Consider the following 10,545-nt stretch of genomic DNA (forward strand, 5'->3'; position numbering starts at 1 on the left):
CGATTCTAGATTCAACTTTGGATTGGAGATACTTAACTTGTTTGGGATAGGGGGCAGCATTTTTACTATTGGATGAATAGCGTGCCCAGAGTGAACTGCCTTCTACTCAGTCCCAGATGCTAATATATGCATATCATTATTAGTCTGTGAGTATAACAGAACTCATATGGCAGGCAAAAACCTGAGAAAAAATCCAAACAGGAAGTGGGAAATCTGAGGTTTGTGGTTTTTGAACTCACCCCTATCGAATACACAGTGGGATATGGGTTATTTTTCACTTCCTAAGGCTTCCACTAGATGTCAACCGCCTTTAGAACGTTGTTTCAGGCCTCTACTGTGATGTGGGACCGGATGGAAGCTCTTTGAGTCAGTGGTCTGCCTACAGCCTCGTTCTCAGTCACGCGCTTTTACTTGAGGTTGCTCTCGTTCCAGTGCATTTCCACAGACAATGAATTCTCCGGTTGGAACTTATTTAACTTTTATGATAAAAAAAAACATCCTAAAGATTGATTCTATACTTAGTTTGACAAGTTTCTTCGACCTGTAATATAACTTTTTGAACGTTTCGTCCAAATGGACCAGATCGCACTTTTGGATTGTTTATCAAACGCCCTAACAAAAGAAGCTATTGGACATAAATGATGGACATTACCGAACAAAACAAGCATTTAATGTGGATCTGCGATTCCTGGAGTGCATTCTGATGAAGATCAAAGGTAAGTGAATATTTATGATACTACTTATGAATAATGTTGATTACCCAACATGGTGGATATTTCTCCGGCTGGTTTGGGCTCTGAGCGACGTTTAGCTTTTTCCAGAAAGTTTTTTTGAAATCTGACACAATGGTTGCATTAAGGAGAAGTGTATCTAAAGTTTCATGTATAATAGTTGTATATTCATCAACATTTATTATGAGTATTTCTGTGAATTCATGTGGCTCTCTGCAATATCACTGCATGTAACTACCGAATCTAACACGCCAATGTAAAATAAGATTTTTGAATATAAATATGAACTTTACCGAACAAAACATACATGTATTGTGTAACATGAAGTCCTATGAGTGTCATCTGATGAAGATCAAAGGTTAGTGATTAATTCTCTCTCTATTTGTGCTTTTTGTGACTCCTCTCTTTGGCTGGAAAAATGGCTGGGTTTTTCTGTGAGTTGTTGGTGACCTAACAATCGTTTGTGGAGCTTTCAATGTAAAGCCTTTTTGAAATCAGACACTGACTGGATTAACGATAATTTTGTCTTTAAAATGGTGCCTAATACTTGTATGTTTGAGAAATTAGATTTATGAGATTTCTGTTGATTTGTATTTGGCGCCCTGCAATTTCATTGGCTGTTGGCGAGGGAACCCCAGTCCTAGACAGGATAATGCGAGTCTGGGAGGAGAGTTCAGTCTAGCCAGACACCTAGGTATTTATAGTTGTCCACATATTCTAAGTCAGAACCGTCCATAGAATTGATGCTAGTCGGGTGGGCAGGTGCGGGGAGCGATCGGTTGAAGAGCATGCATTTAATTTTACTAGCATTTCAGAGCAGTTGGAGGCCATGGACGGAGTGTTATGGCGTTGAAGCTCGTTTGGAGGTTTGTTAACACACTGTGTCCAAAGAAAGGCCAGATGAACACAGAATGGGCCTGCGTAGAGGTGGATCAGAGAATCACCAGCAGAATCACCAGCAGCAAGAGTGACATCATTGATGTACACAGAGAAAAGAGTCGGCCCGAGAATTGAATCCTGTGGCACCCCCATAGACTGCCAGAGGTCCGGACAACACGCCCTCCGATTTGACACACTGAACTCTGTCTGAGAAGTAGTTAGTGAACCAAGCGAGGCAGTCATTAGAGAAACAGTGGCTGTTGAGTCTGCCGATAAGTATACAGTGATTGACAGAGCCAAAAGCCTTGGCCAGGTCGATGAAGATGACTGCACAGTACTGTTTTTTTTATTGATGGTGGTTATGTTATCGTTTAGGACCTTGAGTGTGGCTGAGGTATACCCGTGACCAGCTCGGAAACCAGATTGCATGGCAGAGAAGGTACGGTGGGATTAGTTTGTTCACTTGGCTTTCAAAGACTTTAGAAAGGCATGGCAGGATGGATATAAGTCTGTAACAGTTTGGGTCTAGAGTGTCTCCCCCTTTGAAGAGTTCTTTTTTTTTTTTTTTTTAACCTTTATTTAACTAGGCAAGTCAGTTAAGAACACATTCTTACTTTCAATGACGGCCTAGGAACGGTGGGTTAACTGCCTTGTTCAGGGGCAGAACGACAGATTTTCACCTTGTCAGCTCGGGGGATGGGGATCTTGCAACCTTAAAGTTAACTAGTCCAAAGCAATAACGACCTGCCTCTCTCTCGTTGCACTCCACAAGGAGACAAGGAGCCTGTTACGCGAATGCAGTAAGCCAAGGTAAGTTGCTAGCTAGCATTAAACTTATCTTATAAAAAACAAGCAATCATAATCACTAGTTAACTACACATGGTTGATGATATTACTAGATATTATCTAGCATGTCTTGCGTTGCATATAATCTGACTGAGCATACAAGTATCTAAGTATCTGACTGAGCGGTGGTAGGCAGAAGCAGGCGCGTAAACATTAATTCAAACAGCATTGTTGTGCGTTTTGCTAGCAGCTCTTCCTTGTGCATCAAGCATTGCGCTGTTTATGACTTCAAGCCTATCAACTCCTGAGATGAGGCTGGTGTAACCGAAGTGAAATGGCTAGCTAGTTAGCGCGCGCTAATAGCGTTTCAAACGTCACTCACTCTGAGCCTTCTAGTAGTTGTTCCCCTTGCTCTGCATGGCTAACGCTGATTCGATGGTGGCTGTTGTCGTTGTGTTGCTGGTTCAAGCCCAGGGAGGAGCGAGGAGAGGGACGGAAGCTATACTGTTACACTGGCAATACTAAAGTGCCTATAAGAACATCCAATAGTCAAAGGTTAATGAAATACAAATGGTATAGAGGGAAATAGTCCTATAATAACTACAACCTAAAACTTCTTACCTGGGAATATTGAAGACTCATGTTAAAAGGAAGCACCAGCTTTCATATGTTCTCGTGTTCTGAGCAAGGAACTGAAACGTTAGCTTTCTTACATGGCACATATTGCACTTTTACTTTCTTCCCCAACACTTTGTTTTTGCATTATTTAAACCAAATTAAGTTAAAATAAAAGTGTTCATTCAGTATTGTTGGAATTGTCATTATTACACATAAATAAAAACCTTTTTTTAAACATTTTTTTTTTAAATCGGCCGATTAATCCAATAAATAATCGGTCGACCTCTAATGGACTCCAACCTGAAATGCAAGCCGATGTTACTTCAACTCAAGATAGAGTGTAACATTGGCTGGTTGACAATAGTGCTGGAGCAACCTTTACAAACTCAGCTTTTGTTAATGTTATGAGGTTGTTTTTATTACTTCATCAAGATAACGACACAGATCAAGACGTTTATCAGGACCAAGACGAATGGGAGTCCAGGAAGAGCTGCAAAGCGCCAAGCGAAGACTCCAGTATCTACTATTTAGGCATTGGACTGCCTTGTTCCAGTACTACTATAGTCTAACAAAACTATCAAAGCATCGAGGACTCAACGAAATGAAACCGACAGAAGAAAAAGGCAAACAGTTGGTCTCCTGAATGGAGCCAGTTGACTGCATTCCCTCAAGGTTGCTCTGACATTGACTGACTGCCTTTCACTGCTGCCAACAACAGCAGAGAGAGACAGGATCTGTCAAAAAAAAAAAGCAGAACGCACAACAGTTTGAGAAAGAGGAAAAATAATATAGCTCAGATCTGATATGTTTGAAAGATGCTGCGAGGAGAGAGACTGGGGGAAGGGGGGTGCAACTTACTAATGCCTTCATGAAATGGCTGACAAGCTGGATGAGAAATTGAGCTAATGTGCAATTGGACAAGCAGGCCATCTTATCAAGGTACTGAAGTTACCCCATAAGTAGTTTATTACAAAAAATGTTTGGCATTTAGTGCCATGTTCAACTCATGGAAATCTGAAGTATTGTAAGATTCTGAGAAAAACAGCTAACGTGCATGTAGGCTAAATGCAAACATGGACTCCAACCTGAAATGCAAGCAAATGTTGAAATATTTTTCCATTCAAAAATGAAGTGCACAAACAAGTTCTCAATTGCCATGTGTGCTAAAGCACTGTCAACACTACGCAGTCAAACTATGCAGTCAAACTATGCCAACTATGAATGCCATTCATTTCACTGGGCTGATTTTTATTTATTTTTTTACATTTAACCTTTATTCAGACATGAGCGGAGATGTTGGCAGGTATGTTCAAAATAAACAAAGTCTAAACCTGACCTGGAAAAGCCTTAGCACACATGTGACTTATCCCACAGCATGTAGCCTAATTTAACTTAGTTATCCACATAACTGCAAAACAAGCATTGGCTATCCCAGAGAATTTTTAAGAGTAAGTTAGTTATCATTACATTGTTTAATAGTCTGACACAAACAATACGGTAAGTCCAGCTTCTCACTGTCCTCGACATGTGTTGATGCCTCTCCTCACGTCTCTCCAATTAGCCAACATAACGGGGAGGTGGGAGAGGGAGGCCCCCACCGGTCCCCGCCTCGACATTCCCCTAGATTGCTGCCAGACAGTTGCTGCCAGACAGTTCCTGCCTGAACTCCCCCTCCCGACCCCCACCCCTGTGCCCCTGCCAGGCCCTCCCCTCTAACACGGACCGGACGTGCGCAGGCACGCTGCACCATCGTTAGTTACAGCCTACTACATTATGGGTCCTGGCCGATCGACTTCACCCACACCGTCCACATAAGCAACGGTTATGACACTGGGGCCCTTGGGGGAGGATATTTCCATTTCCCACTTTCAACCTCTCCTGGCCTCACACACACACGAGAGGCCGACTCCCCTTGAAGTAATGACATATTGATTTAGTTTACTTTCAAGGAAGACTGCCTTAGTAGGAACTGACAAGTGTTGGCAGAAAAATAACAAAAAACTAGCCGCCACCGTCCACCCCATTGAAAGATCTTCAATTCATTCCAATTTTGATTACATTACATCCGTCAGACAACAGCTGTTTGGCCCAAGCTTTACCCCAGGATTTATAAAGAACACCATACTGCTATAGGATAATGGGTTTGGCAGAAGGCCTCTTTGAATTAAGTTGATTTCACTGTTGATGCCCCTCTACCGCCAGGCCCTGACCAGCCTCAGCCATGACGGCCCATTGGCACACAGAGAGAGCATGTCATCCATCAGGACTGAGTTGTTTTTTTGGTTTTAAAAGCTCGTAATCGCCAGGCTTAGTATTGCGGCGGTGCGCGGCAGCCTGGGCGAGACTGAGATCAGTGTGGGATGTGGATGGATAGACTGAGGCAAATAACACCCTGTGGGTTTGCCTACTCTGCTCATGATGTTTTGTCTGCAAGGCTGTTGAGGACATCGATGGAGATAATCCAAAACGGCTTGTGTTCTTACATCCGCCTCAGGCAGCCTTCACTCTAATTTCAAACAAATGATCCTTCTGAACAGGAGATAAGGAAGGGTTTTGGTGTAGTGTTGCTAGGCAGCCATCCCTCGGCTCCTTTACAAGACTCTAATCAAAACAAACGTATCGTAATCAGTCCGGGAATGAAACAGCTCCCTCTCCAGTTCCATGCATATTTCATTCCCTAAGCACAGCTCTACATTGTTTTATAACATCTATCAAAACTGTCAAATATTTTAATAAAGAATGCTTTTTTCCATGAAAAAATAAATAAAAATTGTAACGGAAGGCAAAACAATACCTGTAGGTTACAAGAATGTCATAAGTAGCCAACATCCTCATCATGTTAATACAACATGCCAAGTCAGTCCCTACACTGCCCCTTCCATGCCCATTGCCCCATCACCTGCTGTTGTCTGGAGAGGATAATGTGTCCGCATGTCTCCAATCCCAAACAGTTTATGCATATATTATGACTTTTTTTCTTTTTGGTCTTCGGCGAGGGTTTTTCCCAGCTGTTCGCAGAGCCGAAGTCTACGCCCCATCGCCGGCCATTGGTCAACAGTAGGGATACTTCAAATAAGTGTATGTTGTCCACAAACGATGTTCGGTGCAGTATTTTCTAAAAAAAAAAACACTTGAGAAATACTGCACCAAACATCTTAGATGTCAAATTAAAATGACTAAGATCTCCTTGGAAAAAACATACAAATTTGTGAAAGATTTGTTGAGTTATCCTAGATTAATTTGAGTATTTTAAGGAATTGTATACTGGTTAAGGCATCTCCAAATGGACAAAGAGTACTATTGTAGCCTTTTGTCATTTTTCAAGAGAAGGTCTTTTAAGGGAGTATGTGAGCAAACTCGTTCAGCCAGCTGAACCAAAGCATGCAGAAACCTTAAGCCACCAAACAGTATGGCAACCGACATAACTCCCCTTCACCAGCGACTGGCTTTCTCCCCGCCCCCTTTTCACTTCCACTGAGTACATACAGACCCCTAAAACGTCTTTACAATTTCCCCATCCCCTCCCCCTTGAATGCCCCCTCCAGGGGGGTTGAACAGGGTTGGCGAAGGAGGGGGGTCCCCGTCCCCCTGACCCTGGGGGAGAGGAAGGTTGCTGGGGTGGAGGGTTCAGGGGCTGTCAGCTGGGCTGAGGCGTTGCAGGGTGGAGGGAGAGGGGAGGCACCTTTACGAACTGCAGCGCATTAACCAACTGGCAGCCAGAGCCTTCAGCTTGACATTAATGGTCACACTCCTCCCGGTAAGCACGTTAAGCATACTATATACCCACCATGTTCCCCCACTCCCGGTCTCTCACTGCTCGCTATGCATTTCATTATTGGTGTCATTACTGGTGTCTGACGATTGAGATAAGATGGGGGGTGGGGACTACAGGATCTACTCCACCACTTTGGTATGGGAGGATGCATACGGATAGCATGGGGAAAGCGACAGTTCAATCACAACTCATACCTTCCTCTACTGTATGAAAAGGGGGTAGTGATGTCTAACAAATAAACAAACACTGCCCAGTGCAGTCCACATTATTGTAGTAATTTGATGGAATGTAATCAGAGGAATAACAATGAATGGTCCCAAATATTATGGTGTGTGTGGTCTGCCTTTAGCCTACATTTCAAGATCAATATGACACAATCAACTGACTTATGACATGGAAAGTATTCCCACTTCAAGAAAAGCTGCTCTGTTCCTACAACACACATGTATTCGCTAGAATCATGAGAGCCAGTCAATTCCAGTGTCATTTCAACCCGCGCTAAACCGACCACTAATTAGATTATGATATAATCTGCCTCTGACGTTCCTGGTTTGCGATTCTGAACACAAAACCCTCGTGCATTTCCATCCAAACCCATGGATAAATCATGGTTTGTATTTTAGAGAAGGCAACCCCTGTCAATAACAGCTAACGTTACTAACGAGTTCTCATCAAATTCTTTATAACCGTGAAACTAAAATGATCAGCAATGCGCGTTACCCTTGTAGTTATATTTAAAACTTCAACTTGTTGGCGTCAAGTCTTATCAGCCTAGCTACTATCATTGACATTGGCTCGTTGACTGTAAAGCAAAAATAAATACTGACTCGGCTTAGTGTAATGTCATGGTGGTGGGAATTTAACTTGCCATCTAATATAGCTGACGTTACCCTTTCCCATAATGTATTGCTATAAATCATCAGCTAATACAATCTAGTAAATAAAAGCAACGTAACTATGAAAACTGGAAGAGTAGAAAAACACCAACGGTAGTGTTAGTGCTCGAGTCACATAATAATAGAACACAATGTATGTGACCACTTGTCAAACAAGCTGTGGTTTTGGATATCAATAAAGTATTCCTTACCTTGCGTAATCACACGTTGAGCTTTGGCAGCTTTCAATACAGAGTTTGTGCATGAAAGAGAACGATGCAGAAAAGCATTCTGCTGTGCCTTTTCCGAAAAATACCCGTAAATTACAAATCAGGAATTCAGTCTTCGCAGTTATCCAGCTAGCTAGCATTAGCCAAGTGCAGCTCTCTTGCTGCAGGGGCTTACTGACTGACAGGATAACTGTTTGAGCAGCTTAATAACAAAAATACCGAGATCGATACTTGAAATACACACAGTAAGAAATTTGTATTTTAGCGCAACGATGCACTAAAAGTAAAATTGTCGCAACAAAAAAACATGCTAAACGTAAGTATCACGATATAGAAAAAAAACAGCAAAACGAAAAAGCAAGAGAAACAATTCCGACTCAAAAAGTAGCGGAGTTAACGTTAACGTTAGCTAGTTGGCATTAGTCATCGACTGTTGTAAGGAGTAATTTGCAAATGAAAGAAAATAGGCAGATTTCAGTAAATTGTCGACGACAATGGCTAGCTAGCTAGGAAACTTGGGTTAAAGTGCAAAATGAAATTATTTGTGTTTAGGCCGCTAGCTGAGGAGCTAGCAGGTTAGCAACAACATCTGACCGACGACCTTGCTACTACGAATGCAAATTGAAAAACGAATCCAAGAAAATACATTCTCGAAAAATCCAAATGTAGGAGTGGACAGTCATAATGCGTTCAGTGAGCTCTCGTTGACAGCGTTCTTGCAGCCATTTTGTTCAAACTAAGACCGCTCGCTCTTCTCCTCTGAGCAGAAATAATGTAGGAAGTGGCCCCCATGCCCAAGCAGCCAATCCACGTGATCTCCCACTAACAACACAGCATGATCCAGCCCCGTCGTACCCTTGACAATAGCAGTCTGATTTGCTCACTAGAATAAATGATGGACAGGCAGATAGAGGCTGATAAAATAGTGCATGTCTTATTTGCAGCCTACCTTGGGCACTCTTCAGTTGCATATGTGTGGTAATCACTACCATATAGGTTATTTCTGTAGGAAATGTACATCATCAATACGTTTATATTTATGGCAATGCAAAATAACACATTGAGTTCTGTGAATAAAAGGCTAAATAGTTTCAGTAATGTATCAACATAGTATGTGATTAGTTTGCAAATTAGAAGTTTATGCTAGAAGAATAAATATTTTTACAAGGGCCCTTGATTCTATCACATAACCTTCCTCAAAATATTGAAGTCCACCAAGAAGGAGCATATTTAAATTCCAGACTAATTAACAATTGATTGATGAAGGACGACTATTCCCCTTGTTCTGCTTCTCAGATTCAAGAAAGGATTCTGGCCCCAACTCATTCTCAATGCCTCTTTTCTTATGGAAATGACCATGCATTGTGCAGCATGCACACAGTGTGAATAGGTCAAAGTTGTGGTCCACCAGGGGGGGACTGACCAGTGAGAACAGCCTAGCCTAGACTGCACAGCCCCATAGATCACAGCAGAGACTGTCAATGAGAAAGCCAGAGGCCAGACGAAGTTTCTTCCTATTTAAGGCAAGCTGCCCAAAGCTATTGCGAAATTCAACTCTAGCTGAATGGGGAAAACAGCTGTTTAAACTTTGAGGTTAAGGGAGGTGAGCAAAGAAGGCTGCATTCCTTGGAGTTTGCATGTGATAACAAACTTGTAATACTGCCACACACACAGTGAGCTCCAAAAGTACAACTAGGAGGTTAAAATAGACTGCCAGCTTTAATTTGAGTGTATGTTCATCCATATTGGGTGAAAAGTTTAGAAATTACTACCCTTTTTGTACATAGTCCCCCCCATTTTTGGAGACCAAATGTATTCTGAAAAATTCACTTTTATGTGTATTAAAGTAGTAAAGAGTTAAGTATTTGGTCCCATATTCATAGCACGCAATGACTACATACATCAAGCTTGTGACTACACATTTGTTGGATGCATTTGCTGTTTGTTTTCGTTATAGATTATTTTGTGCCCAATAGAAATTCATTGTAAATCATGTATTGTGTGATTTTAGAATCACTTTTATTGTAAATAAGAATATAATATTTTCTAAACACTTCTATATTAATGTGGATTCTACCATGATAATGTGGATGCCACCATGAATCCTGAATTAATTGTGAATAATGATGAGTGAGAAAATTAGAGGCACAAATATCCTACCCCCAAGACATGCTAACCTCTCACCATTACAATAACAGGGGAGGTTAGCATTTGGGGGGTTATGATATTTGTGTTGGCGTAGTGTCACTGTCCCAATACTTTTGGAGGTCACTGTATATACTGTAGGTAGGTGTGAGATTAATTACGTTACAATACTGCACTTTTGTAGAGTGCATTTTGCAAGCTCCTGCCAGCATCAGAGCAAGCCTGCCATCCAGGCAGGCTAATGCAGAACTAACATCCACGTTTGCACAACTCTCATCACCAATTCTGTGACCTCACAAGTCATTAGTGCACTTTAAAAAGAGAGATAGAGATCTATGCCCCCACATAGGACACCATCACATCTCCCACTGTAACAGTTAGTGGCAAATAGATGGACGTGAATAAAGGGGAGAACAAAAGGGTAAACAATTGACATCTATTCTGAGTTTACATCCTAAATGGCACCTTTTTTCATACATAGTGCACTACTTTTGACCAGAGCCAGT

General features: G+C 41.8%; 1 protein-coding gene across 2 annotated transcripts in view; it reads right to left on the reverse strand.

Annotated features, from left to right (window-relative positions):
- tnrc6c2 (trinucleotide repeat containing adaptor 6C2) overlaps window positions 1–8,686 on the reverse strand; it is a 74,637-nt gene extending 65,951 nt beyond the window's left edge. Inside the window, exon 1 of one of the 2 annotated variants that reach the window (XM_042303280.1) lies at window positions 7,877–8,686. The gene's annotated coding sequence lies outside the window, so the exon portion shown is untranslated. The remainder of the gene's footprint in view (window positions 1–7,876) is intronic. The other variant, XM_042303285.1, reaches the window with a different exon arrangement.
- Window positions 8,687–10,545: the final 1,859 nt, after the last annotated feature.

The sequence above is a fragment of the Oncorhynchus tshawytscha genome, linkage group LG02 (assembly GCF_018296145.1).
Source record: "Oncorhynchus tshawytscha isolate Ot180627B linkage group LG02, Otsh_v2.0, whole genome shotgun sequence".
Taxonomy (NCBI): Eukaryota; Metazoa; Chordata; class Actinopteri; order Salmoniformes; family Salmonidae; genus Oncorhynchus; species Oncorhynchus tshawytscha.